The sequence below is a fragment of the Heptranchias perlo genome, chromosome 35 (assembly GCF_035084215.1).
Source record: "Heptranchias perlo isolate sHepPer1 chromosome 35, sHepPer1.hap1, whole genome shotgun sequence".
NCBI lineage: Eukaryota > Metazoa > Chordata > Chondrichthyes > Hexanchiformes > Hexanchidae > Heptranchias > Heptranchias perlo.
In genome coordinates, this window is record NC_090359.1 from 5,950,345 (window position 1) to 5,963,811 (window position 13,467).

General features: G+C 46.9%; 4 non-coding genes across 4 annotated transcripts; all 4 read right to left on the reverse strand.

Moving 5' to 3' along the window:
* Positions 1-2,879: 2,879 nt before the first annotated feature.
* trnal-aag (transfer RNA leucine (anticodon AAG)) lies at positions 2,880-2,961 on the reverse strand. The gene has a single exon. It is a non-coding gene; the product is annotated as a tRNA-Leu (tRNA).
* A 1,625-nt stretch (positions 2,962-4,586) lies between these two features.
* trnal-aag (transfer RNA leucine (anticodon AAG)) lies at positions 4,587-4,668 on the reverse strand. Its single transcript has one exon. It is a non-coding gene; the product is annotated as a tRNA-Leu (tRNA).
* Positions 4,669-11,414: 6,746 nt separating this feature from the next.
* trnal-aag (transfer RNA leucine (anticodon AAG)) lies at positions 11,415-11,496 on the reverse strand. Its single transcript has one exon. It is a non-coding gene; the product is annotated as a tRNA-Leu (tRNA).
* A 1,625-nt stretch (positions 11,497-13,121) lies between these two features.
* On the reverse strand, positions 13,122-13,203 carry trnal-aag (transfer RNA leucine (anticodon AAG)). Its single transcript has one exon. It is a non-coding gene; the product is annotated as a tRNA-Leu (tRNA).
* Between the last annotated feature and the right edge of the window lie 264 nt (positions 13,204-13,467).

The following is a 13,467-nucleotide window of genomic DNA, read 5'->3' on the forward strand; positions in this document are numbered from 1 at the left end:
CCTGACCTGCTGAGTGTTGCCAGCAGTTTCTGGATTTATTTTTGAGCTTTCACGATAGCCCTTTTCCTGACAACTTGAAACTTTACTCAAGGGCGCAGCTTCAAGCACAACTTTCTTGAGCTCTACTCACACACAACATCGCTCTTTACTTTCCGACACACTCGCTTTAAAATCTGGCTTATCCGCACACAGCTTCCTGCGCCACGAAAATCTGAACCACCTTTCGCTCTTGGCCTGCAATCGCTCCTTTTTCGCCACAGGCGCTCTTTACATTTATCCTCTACTCGATTCAATCCCATGTTTAAACAGAACTATTAAGATCAAGGCGGAACACTTCCGATCTTCCTGGGCTGCCCCAACTTGCTAAATGTGCACCTCTCATCGCCACTCGCAGCTCTGTCGCGCTGCCCGTCGGTCACGCAACTCAACTGCTGAAAGAAAAAAATCCAAAAAGCATCAAAACAAAATCCAGTTCTTCAGTTACCATCACCTGGATCACAAGATTCGACAAGTAAAATTCGTGAACAATCGGGCGGCTGTCTTTCCAGAGGCCAGCCCTGCTTTCATCGTGTTTGTCTGTCGAGCGGTCACGCAGATCGAAATGTATCGACTGGTTTCAAGGCGCAAATGAACATTGGTGCGAATCGGACATCCGCCCAATAGAAACAGTGTTCGCAGCAGAACAAACTTAAAGGCGTGAGATCATGAAAGTGAATGCTGGAGTCGGCAATGCAGCAGGAATGTTTCCATGAAGTGGAAGGAAGAAAGGAAAGGCGGCATATTGGCTGTGGAAGGAAGAAGAAGTGGGGAAAACAGGCCAGTTTGAACTGTGGAGCATCAAGTACAGGCATGTGAGAGTGCTGGATTTGAAGGAATGGTTAGGTTTTTGTCAGCAACAAAAAATATTTCTTTTTTGTGCAAAAGATTGATTTCTTGCTGCATTCTATTGGTGTATGTGGTAGAGAACAAAAGAGGTAATCGAAACTATACTGTAGCTCATATTCAAACCGAACAAACTGCGACCTCAACGCAGAGCATGGACGAGGATACGATCAAGGCGAAGCGCATCAGGTGGGGCAGTCATGCCCGAACAACAGCAATGTCGCGCCCGGTGCTGCTTGGAAAAGAAGGATGTTTGGTGATGAGGAAAAAATAGCAAGCACTTTACACGCTGGCAGCGGTGGGATTCGAACCCACGCCCCCGAAGAGACTGGAGCCTGAATGCAGCGCCTAAGACCGCTCGGCCACGCTAACACCTGTCAAAGCTCTGCCTTCAGAATCTGATAACTGGTGATTGAAATGTGGTTTTCTTGCATTTTGACCTTTGAGTCGAGGATTTTCCATTGAACGAATCAAATAAATGGGCTTTCTGAGCAATATTCATGCGACGAGGTGGCCGAGTGTTTGAGGTGATGGATTCCTAATCCATTGTGCTCTGCACGCATGGTTTTGTATCTCATCCGCGCCATTATTGCATTTACCGTTTGATATGTCGGTTCCTTCCTGAAATTCAACCAGAAGTCTTGGGCCTCGCTCCAATCCGAAGCCACGGTGGATGAATTTTGCATTGCTCGCTGATCTCTGCTCAAATCAGCAAGGAAAAATTGGAGCACGGAGGTGTTGCGAGTGTTAGATGTGAATAACGTGAAGTATCAATAAAGTGCACAATGACGCCCCGGTAAAGCGAGTATCTGTCCACAGATAATACCTGACCTGCTGAGTGTTGCCAGCAGTTTCTGGATTTATTTTTGAGCTTTCACGATAGCCCTTTTCCTGACAACTTGAAACTTTACTCAAGGGCGCAGCTTCAAGCACAACTTTCTTGAGCTCTACTCACACACAACATCGCTCTTTACTTTCCGACACACTCGCTTTAAAATCTGGCTTATCCGCACACAGCTTCCTGCGCCACGAAAATCTGAACCACCTTTCGCTCTTGGCCTGCAATCGCTCCTTTTTCGCCACAGGCGCTCTTTACATTTATCCTCTACTCGATTCAATCCCATGTTTAAACAGAACTATTAAGATCAAGGCGGAACACTTCCGATCTTCCTGGGCTGCCCCAACTTGCCAAATGTGCACCTCTCAACCGCCACTCGCAGCTCTGTCGCGCTGCCCGTCGGTCACGCAACTCAACTGCTGAAAGAAAAAAATCCAAAAAGCATCAAAACAAAATCCAGTTCTTCAGTTACCATCACCTGGATCACAAGATTCGACAAGTAAAATTCGTGAACAATCGGGCGGCTGTCTTTCCAGAGGCCAGCCCTGCTTTCATCGTGTTTGTCTGTCGAGCGGTCACGCAGATCGAAATGTATCGACTGGTTTCAAGGCGCAAATGAACATTGGTGCGAATCGGACATCTGCCCAATAGAAACAGTGGTCGCAGCAGAACAAACTTGAAGGCGTGCGATCATGAAAGTGAATGCTGGAGTCGGCAATGCCGCAGGAAAGTTTCCATGAAGTGGAAGGAAGAAAGGAAAGGCGGCATATTGGCTGTGGAAGGAAGAAAAAGTGGGGAAAACAGGCCAGTTTGAACTGTGGAGCATCAAGTACAGGCATGTGAGCGTGCTGGATTTGAAGGAATGGTTAGGTTTTTGCCAGCAACAAAAAATATTTCTTTTTTGTGCAAAAGATTGATTTCTTGCTGCATTCTATTGGTGTATGTGGTAGAGAACAAAAGAGGTAATCGAAACTATACTGTAGCTCGTATTCAAACCGAACAAACTGCGACCTCAACGCAGAGCATGGACGAGAATACGATCAAGGCGAAGCGCATCAGGTGGGGCAGTCATGCCCGAACAACAGCAATGTCCCGCCTGGTGATGCTTGGAAAAGAAGGATGTTTGGTGATGAGGAAAAAATAGCAAGCACTTTGACGCTGGCAACGGTGGGATTCGAACCCACGCCCCCGAAGAGACTGGAGCCTTAATCCAGCGCCTTAGACCGCTCGGCCACGCTACCACCTGTCAAAGCTGTGCCTTCAGAATTTGATAACTGGTGATTGAAATGTGGTTTTCTTGCATTTTGACCTTTGAGTCGAGGATTTTCCATTGAACGAATCAAATAAATGGGCTTTCTGAGCAATATTCATGCGACGAGGTGGCCGAGTGTTTGAGGTGATGGATTCCTAATCCATTGTGCTCTGCACGCATGGTTTTGTATCTCATCCGCGCCATTATTGCATTTACCGTTTGATATGTCGGTTCCTTCCTGAAATTCAACCAGAAGTCTTGGGCCTCGCTCCAATCCGAAGCCACGGTGGATGAATTTTGCATTGCTCGCTGATCTCTGCTCAAATCAGCAAGGAAAAATTGGTGCACGGAGGTGTTGCGAGTGTTAGATGTGAATAACGTGAAGTATCAATAAAGTGCACAATGACGCCCCGGTAAAGCGAGTATCTGTCCACAGATAATACCTGACCTGCTGAGTGTTGCCAGCAGTTTCTGGATTTATTTTTGAGCTTTCACGATAGCCCTTTTCCTGACAACTTGAAACTTTACTCAAGGGCGCAGCTTCAAGCACAACTTTCTTGAGCTCTACTCACACACAACATCGCTCTTTACTTTCCGACACACTCGCTTTAAAATCTGGCTTATCCGCACACAGCTTCCTGCGCCACGAAAATCTGAACCACCTTTCGCTCTTGGCCTGCAATCGCTCCTTTTTCGCCACAGGCGCTCTTTACATTTATCCTCTACTCGATTCAATCCCATGTTTAAACAGAACTATTAAGATCAAGGCGGAACACTTCCGATCTTCCTGGGCTGCCCCAACTTGCCAAATGTGCACCTCTCAACCGCCACTCGCAGCTCTGTCGCGCTGCCCGTCGGTCACGCAACTCAACTGCTGAAAGAAAAAAATCCAAAAAGCATCAAAACAAAATCCAGTTCTTCAGTTACCATCACCTGGATCACAAGATTCGACAAGTAAAATTCGTGAACAATCGGGCGGCTGTCTTTCCAGAGGCCAGCCCTGCTTTCATCGTGTTTGTCTGTCGAGCGGTCACGCAGATCGAAATGTATCGACTGGTTTCAAGGCGCAAATGAACATTGGTGCGAATCGGACATCCGCCCAATAGAAACAGTGTTCGCAGCAGAACAAACTTAAAGGCGTGAGATCATGAAAGTGAATGCTGGAGTCGGCAATGCCGCAGGAAAGTTTCCATGAAGTGGAAGGAAGAAAGGAAAGGCGGCATATTGGCTGTGGAAGGAAGAAAAAGTGGGGAAAACAGGCCAGTTTGAACTGTGGAGCATCAAGTACAGGCATGTGAGCGTGCTGGATTTGAAGGAATGGTTAGGTTTTTGCCAGCAACAAAAAATATTTCTTTTTTGTGCAAAAGATTGATTTCTTGCTGCATTCTATTGGTGTATGTGGTAGAGAACAAAAGAGGTAATCGAAACTATACTGTAGCTCGTATTCAAACCGAACAAACTGCGACCTCAACGCAGAGCATGGACGAGGATACGATCAAGGCGAAGCGCATCAGGTGGGGCAGTCATGCCCGAACAACAGCAATGTCCCGCCTGGTGATGCTTGGAAAAGAAGGATGTTTGGTGATGAGGAAAAAATAGCAAGCACTTTGACGCTGGCAACGGTGGGATTCGAACCCACGCCCCCGAAGAGACTGGAGCCTTAATCCAGCGCCTTAGACCGCTCGGCCACGCTACCACCTGTCAAAGCTGTGCCTTCAGAATTTGATAACTGGTGATTGAAATGTGGTTTTCTTGCATTTTGACCTTTGAGTCGAGGATTTTCCATTGAACGAATCAAATAAATGGGCTTTCTGAGCAATATTCATGCGACGAGGTGGCCGAGTGTTTGAGGTGATGGATTCCTAATCCATTGTGCTCTGCACGCATGGTTTTGTATCTCATCCGCGCCATTATTGCATTTACCGTTTGATATGTCGGTTCCTTCCTGAAATTCAACCAGAAGTCTTGGGCCTCGCTCCAATCCGAAGCCACGGTGGATGAATTTTGCATTGCTCGCTGATCTCTGCTCAAATCAGCAAGGAAAAATTGGTGCACGGAGGTGTTGCGAGTGTTAGATGTGAATAACGTGAAGTATCAATAAAGTGCACAATGACGCCCCGGTAAAGCGAGTATCTGTCCACAGATAATACCTGACCTGCTGAGTGTTGCCAGCAGTTTCTGGATTTATTTTTGAGCTTTCACGATAGCCCTTTTCCTGACAACTTGAAACTTTACTCAAGGGCGCAGCTTCAAGCACAACTTTCTTGAGCTCTACTCACACACAACATCGCTCTTTACTTTCCGACACACTCGCTTTAAAATCTGGCTTATCCGCACACAGCTTCCTGCGCCACGAAAATCTGAACCACCTTTCGCTCTTGGCCTGCAATCGCTCCTTTTTCGCCACAGGCGCTCTTTACATTTATCCTCTACTCGATTCAATCCCATGTTTAAACAGAACTATTAAGATCAAGGCGGAACACTTCCGATCTTCCTGGGCTGCCCCAACTTGCTAAATGTGCACCTCTCATCGCCACTCGCAGCTCTGTCGCGCTGCCCGTCGGTCACGCAACTCAACTGCTGAAAGAAAAAAATCCAAAAAGCATCAAAACAAAATCCAGTTCTTCAGTTACCATCACCTGGATCACAAGATTCGACAAGTAAAATTCGTGAACAATCGGGCGGCTGTCTTTCCAGAGGCCAGCCCTGCTTTCATCGTGTTTGTCTGTCGAGCGGTCACGCAGATCGAAATGTATCGACTGGTTTCAAGGCGCAAATGAACATTGGTGCGAATCGGACATCCGCCCAATAGAAACAGTGTTCGCAGCAGAACAAACTTAAAGGCGTGAGATCATGAAAGTGAATGCTGGAGTCGGCAATGCAGCAGGAATGTTTCCATGAAGTGGAAGGAAGAAAGGAAAGGCGGCATATTGGCTGTGGAAGGAAGAAGAAGTGGGGAAAACAGGCCAGTTTGAACTGTGGAGCATCAAGTACAGGCATGTGAGAGTGCTGGATTTGAAGGAATGGTTAGGTTTTTGTCAGCAACAAAAAATATTTCTTTTTTGTGCAAAAGATTGATTTCTTGCTGCATTCTATTGGTGTATGTGGTAGAGAACAAAAGAGGTAATCGAAACTATACTGTAGCTCATATTCAAACCGAACAAACTGCGACCTCAACGCAGAGCATGGACGAGGATACGATCAAGGCGAAGCGCATCAGGTGGGGCAGTCATGCCCGAACAACAGCAATGTCGCGCCCGGTGCTGCTTGGAAAAGAAGGATGTTTGGTGATGAGGAAAAAATAGCAAGCACTTTACACGCTGGCAGCGGTGGGATTCGAACCCACGCCCCCGAAGAGACTGGAGCCTGAATGCAGCGCCTAAGACCGCTCGGCCACGCTAACACCTGTCAAAGCTCTGCCTTCAGAATCTGATAACTGGTGATTGAAATGTGGTTTTCTTGCATTTTGACCTTTGAGTCGAGGATTTTCCATTGAACGAATCAAATAAATGGGCTTTCTGAGCAATATTCATGCGACGAGGTGGCCGAGTGTTTGAGGTGATGGATTCCTAATCCATTGTGCTCTGCACGCATGGTTTTGTATCTCATCCGCGCCATTATTGCATTTACCGTTTGATATGTCGGTTCCTTCCTGAAATTCAACCAGAAGTCTTGGGCCTCGCTCCAATCCGAAGCCACGGTGGATGAATTTTGCATTGCTCGCTGATCTCTGCTCAAATCAGCAAGGAAAAATTGGAGCACGGAGGTGTTGCGAGTGTTAGATGTGAATAACGTGAAGTATCAAGAAAGTGCACAATGACGCCCCGGTAAAGCGAGTATCTGTCCACAGATAATACCTGACCTGCTGAGTGTTGCCAGCAGTTTCTGGATTTATTTTTGAGCTTTCACGATAGCCCTTTTCCTGACAACTTGAAACTTTACTCAAGGGCGCAGCTTCAAGCACAACTTTCTTGAGCTCTACTCACACACAACATCGCTCTTTACTTTCCGACACACTCGCTTTAAAATCTGGCTTATCCGCACACAGCTTCCTGCGCCACGAAAATCTGAACCACCTTTCGCTCTTGGCCTGCAATCGCTCCTTTTTCGCCACAGGCGCTCTTTACATTTATCCTCTACTCGATTCAATCCCATGTTTAAACAGAACTATTAAGATCAAGGCGGAACACTTCCGATCTTCCTGGGCTGCCCCAACTTGCTAAATGTGCACCTCTCATCGCCACTCGCAGCTCTGTCGCGCTGCCCGTCGGTCACGCAACTCAACTGCTGAAAGAAAAAAATCCAAAAAGCATCAAAACAAAATCCAGTTCTTCAGTTACCATCACCTGGATCACAAGATTCGACAAGTAAAATTCGTGAACAATCGGGCGGCTGTCTTTCCAGAGGCCAGCCCTGCTTTCATCGTGTTTGTCTGTCGAGCGGTCACGCAGATCGAAATGTATCGACTGGTTTCAAGGCGCAAATGAACATTGGTGCGAATCGGACATCCGCCCAATAGAAACAGTGTTCGCAGCAGAACAAACTTAAAGGCGTGAGATCATGAAAGTGAATGCTGGAGTCGGCAATGCAGCAGGAATGTTTCCATGAAGTGGAAGGAAGAAAGGAAAGGCGGCATATTGGCTGTGGAAGGAAGAAGAAGTGGGGAAAACAGGCCAGTTTGAACTGTGGAGCATCAAGTACAGGCATGTGAGAGTGCTGGATTTGAAGGAATGGTTAGGTTTTTGTCAGCAACAAAAAATATTTCTTTTTTGTGCAAAAGATTGATTTCTTGCTGCATTCTATTGGTGTATGTGGTAGAGAACAAAAGAGGTAATCGAAACTATACTGTAGCTCATATTCAAACCGAACAAACTGCGACCTCAACGCAGAGCATGGACGAGGATACGATCAAGGCGAAGCGCATCAGGTGGGGCAGTCATGCCCGAACAACAGCAATGTCGCGCCCGGTGCTGCTTGGAAAAGAAGGATGTTTGGTGATGAGGAAAAAATAGCAAGCACTTTACACGCTGGCAGCGGTGGGATTCGAACCCACGCCCCCGAAGAGACTGGAGCCTGAATGCAGCGCCTAAGACCGCTCGGCCACGCTAACACCTGTCAAAGCTCTGCCTTCAGAATCTGATAACTGGTGATTGAAATGTGGTTTTCTTGCATTTTGACCTTTGAGTCGAGGATTTTCCATTGAACGAATCAAATAAATGGGCTTTCTGAGCAATATTCATGCGACGAGGTGGCCGAGTGTTTGAGGTGATGGATTCCTAATCCATTGTGCTCTGCACGCATGGTTTTGTATCTCATCCGCGCCATTATTGCATTTACCGTTTGATATGTCGGTTCCTTCCTGAAATTCAACCAGAAGTCTTGGGCCTCGCTCCAATCCGAAGCCACGGTGGATGAATTTTGCATTGCTCGCTGATCTCTGCTCAAATCAGCAAGGAAAAATTGGAGCACGGAGGTGTTGCGAGTGTTAGATGTGAATAACGTGAAGTATCAAGAAAGTGCACAATGACGCCCCGGTAAAGCGAGTATCTGTCCACAGATAATACCTGACCTGCTGAGTGTTGCCAGCAGTTTCTGGATTTATTTTTGAGCTTTCACGATAGCCCTTTTCCTGACAACTTGAAACTTTACTCAAGGGCGCAGCTTCAAGCACAACTTTCTTGAGCTCTACTCACACACAACATCGCTCTTTACTTTCCGACACACTCGCTTTAAAATCTGGCTTATCCGCACACAGCTTCCTGCGCCACGAAAATCTGAACCACCTTTCGCTCTTGGCCTGCAATCGCTCCTTTTTCGCCACAGGCGCTCTTTACATTTATCCTCTACTCGATTCAATCCCATGTTTAAACAGAACTATTAAGATCAAGGCGGAACACTTCCGATCTTCCTGGGCTGCCCCAACTTGCTAAATGTGCACCTCTCATCGCCACTCGCAGCTCTGTCGCGCTGCCCGTCGGTCACGCAACTCAACTGCTGAAAGAAAAAAATCCAAAAAGCATCAAAACAAAATCCAGTTCTTCAGTTACCATCACCTGGATCACAAGATTCGACAAGTAAAATTCGTGAACAATCGGGCGGCTGTCTTTCCAGAGGCCAGCCCTGCTTTCATCGTGTTTGTCTGTCGAGCGGTCACGCAGATCGAAATGTATCGACTGGTTTCAAGGCGCAAATGAACATTGGTGCGAATCGGACATCCGCCCAATAGAAACAGTGTTCGCAGCAGAACAAACTTAAAGGCGTGAGATCATGAAAGTGAATGCTGGAGTCGGCAATGCAGCAGGAATGTTTCCATGAAGTGGAAGGAAGAAAGGAAAGGCGGCATATTGGCTGTGGAAGGAAGAAGAAGTGGGGAAAACAGGCCAGTTTGAACTGTGGAGCATCAAGTACAGGCATGTGAGAGTGCTGGATTTGAAGGAATGGTTAGGTTTTTGTCAGCAACAAAAAATATTTCTTTTTTGTGCAAAAGATTGATTTCTTGCTGCATTCTATTGGTGTATGTGGTAGAGAACAAAAGAGGTAATCGAAACTATACTGTAGCTCATATTCAAACCGAACAAACTGCGACCTCAACGCAGAGCATGGACGAGGATACGATCAAGGCGAAGCGCATCAGGTGGGGCAGTCATGCCCGAACAACAGCAATGTCGCGCCCGGTGCTGCTTGGAAAAGAAGGATGTTTGGTGATGAGGAAAAAATAGCAAGCACTTTACACGCTGGCAGCGGTGGGATTCGAACCCACGCCCCCGAAGAGACTGGAGCCTGAATGCAGCGCCTAAGACCGCTCGGCCACGCTAACACCTGTCAAAGCTCTGCCTTCAGAATCTGATAACTGGTGATTGAAATGTGGTTTTCTTGCATTTTGACCTTTGAGTCGAGGATTTTCCATTGAACGAATCAAATAAATGGGCTTTCTGAGCAATATTCATGCGACGAGGTGGCCGAGTGTTTGAGGTGATGGATTCCTAATCCATTGTGCTCTGCACGCATGGTTTTGTATCTCATCCGCGCCATTATTGCATTTACCGTTTGATATGTCGGTTCCTTCCTGAAATTCAACCAGAAGTCTTGGGCCTCGCTCCAATCCGAAGCCACGGTGGATGAATTTTGCATTGCTCGCTGATCTCTGCTCAAATCAGCAAGGAAAAATTGGAGCACGGAGGTGTTGCGAGTGTTAGATGTGAATAACGTGAAGTATCAATAAAGTGCACAATGACGCCCCGGTAAAGCGAGTATCTGTCCACAGATAATACCTGACCTGCTGAGTGTTGCCAGCAGTTTCTGGATTTATTTTTGAGCTTTCACGATAGCCCTTTTCCTGACAACTTGAAACTTTACTCAAGGGCGCAGCTTCAAGCACAACTTTCTTGAGCTCTACTCACACACAACATCGCTCTTTACTTTCCGACACACTCGCTTTAAAATCTGGCTTATCCGCACACAGCTTCCTGCGCCACGAAAATCTGAACCACCTTTCGCTCTTGGCCTGCAATCGCTCCTTTTTCGCCACAGGCGCTCTTTACATTTATCCTCTACTCGATTCAATCCCATGTTTAAACAGAACTATTAAGATCAAGGCGGAACACTTCCGATCTTCCTGGGCTGCCCCAACTTGCCAAATGTGCACCTCTCAACCGCCACTCGCAGCTCTGTCGCGCTGCCCGTCGGTCACGCAACTCAACTGCTGAAAGAAAAAAATCCAAAAAGCATCAAAACAAAATCCAGTTCTTCAGTTACCATCACCTGGATCACAAGATTCGACAAGTAAAATTCGTGAACAATCGGGCGGCTGTCTTTCCAGAGGCCAGCCCTGCTTTCATCGTGTTTGTCTGTCGAGCGGTCACGCAGATCGAAATGTATCGACTGGTTTCAAGGCGCAAATGAACATTGGTGCGAATCGGACATCTGCCCAATAGAAACAGTGGTCGCAGCAGAACAAACTTGAAGGCGTGCGATCATGAAAGTGAATGCTGGAGTCGGCAATGCCGCAGGAAAGTTTCCATGAAGTGGAAGGAAGAAAGGAAAGGCGGCATATTGGCTGTGGAAGGAAGAAAAAGTGGGGAAAACAGGCCAGTTTGAACTGTGGAGCATCAAGTACAGGCATGTGAGCGTGCTGGATTTGAAGGAATGGTTAGGTTTTTGCCAGCAACAAAAAATATTTCTTTTTTGTGCAAAAGATTGATTTCTTGCTGCATTCTATTGGTGTATGTGGTAGAGAACAAAAGAGGTAATCGAAACTATACTGTAGCTCGTATTCAAACCGAACAAACTGCGACCTCAACGCAGAGCATGGACGAGGATACGATCAAGGCGAAGCGCATCAGGTGGGGCAGTCATGCCCGAACAACAGCAATGTCCCGCCTGGTGATGCTTGGAAAAGAAGGATGTTTGGTGATGAGGAAAAAATAGCAAGCACTTTGACGCTGGCAACGGTGGGATTCGAACCCACGCCCCCGAAGAGACTGGAGCCTTAATCCAGCGCCTTAGACCGCTCGGCCACGCTACCACCTGTCAAAGCTGTGCCTTCAGAATTTGATAACTGGTGATTGAAATGTGGTTTTCTTGCATTTTGACCTTTGAGTCGAGGATTTTCCATTGAACGAATCAAATAAATGGGCTTTCTGAGCAATATTCATGCGACGAGGTGGCCGAGTGTTTGAGGTGATGGATTCCTAATCCATTGTGCTCTGCACGCATGGTTTTGTATCTCATCCGCGCCATTATTGCATTTACCGTTTGATATGTCGGTTCCTTCCTGAAATTCAACCAGAAGTCTTGGGCCTCGCTCCAATCCGAAGCCACGGTGGATGAATTTTGCATTGCTCGCTGATCTCTGCTCAAATCAGCAAGGAAAAATTGGTGCACGGAGGTGTTGCGAGTGTTAGATGTGAATAACGTGAAGTATCAATAAAGTGCACAATGACGCCCCGGTAAAGCGAGTATCTGTCCACAGATAATACCTGACCTGCTGAGTGTTGCCAGCAGTTTCTGGATTTATTTTTGAGCTTTCACGATAGCCCTTTTCCTGACAACTTGAAACTTTACTCAAGGGCGCAGCTTCAAGCACAACTTTCTTGAGCTCTACTCACACACAACATCGCTCTTTACTTTCCGACACACTCGCTTTAAAATCTGGCTTATCCGCACACAGCTTCCTGCGCCACGAAAATCTGAACCACCTTTCGCTCTTGGCCTGCAATCGCTCCTTTTTCGCCACAGGCGCTCTTTACATTTATCCTCTACTCGATTCAATCCCATGTTTAAACAGAACTATTAAGATCAAGGCGGAACACTTCCGATCTTCCTGGGCTGCCCCAACTTGCCAAATGTGCACCTCTCAACCGCCACTCGCAGCTCTGTCGCGCTGCCCGTCGGTCACGCAACTCAACTGCTGAAAGAAAAAAATCCAAAAAGCATCAAAACAAAATCCAGTTCTTCAGTTACCATCACCTGGATCACAAGATTCGACAAGTAAAATTCGTGAACAATCGGGCGGCTGTCTTTCCAGAGGCCAGCCCTGCTTTCATCGTGTTTGTCTGTCGAGCGGTCACGCAGATCGAAATGTATCGACTGGTTTCAAGGCGCAAATGAACATTGGTGCGAATCGGACATCCGCCCAATAGAAACAGTGTTCGCAGCAGAACAAACTTAAAGGCGTGAGATCATGAAAGTGAATGCTGGAGTCGGCAATGCAGCAGGAATGTTTCCATGAAGTGGAAGGAAGAAAGGAAAGGCGGCATATTGGCTGTGGAAGGAAGAAGAAGTGGGGAAAACAGGCCAGTTTGAACTGTGGAGCATCAAGTACAGGCATGTGAGAGTGCTGGATTTGAAGGAATGGTTAGGTTTTTGTCAGCAACAAAAAATATTTCTTTTTTGTGCAAAAGATTGATTTCTTGCTGCATTCTATTGGTGTATGTGGTAGAGAACAAAAGAGGTAATCGAAACTATACTGTAGCTCGTATTCAAACCGAACAAACTGCGACCTCAACGCAGAGCATGGACAAGGACACGATCAATACGAAGCGCATCAGGTGGGGCAGTCATGCCCGAACAACAGCAATGTCCCGCTTGGTGATGCTTGGAAAAGAAGGATGTTTGGTGATGAGGAAAAAATAGCAAGCACTTTGACGCTGGCAACGGTGGGATTCGAACCCACGCCCCCGAAGAGACTGGAGCCTTAATCCAGCGCCTTAGACCGCTCGGCCACGCTACCACCTGTCAAAGCTGTGCCGTCAGAATTTGAAAACTGGTGATTGAAATGTGGTTTTCTTGCATTTTGACCTTTGAGTCGAGGATTTTCCATTGAACGAATCAAATAAATGGGCTTTCTGAGCAATATTCATGCGACGAGGTGGCCGAGTGTTTGAGGTGATGGATTCCTAATCCATTGTGCTCTGCACGCATGGTTTTGTATCTCATCCGCGCCATTATTGCATTTACCGTTTGATATGTCGGTTCCTTCCTGAAATTCAACCAG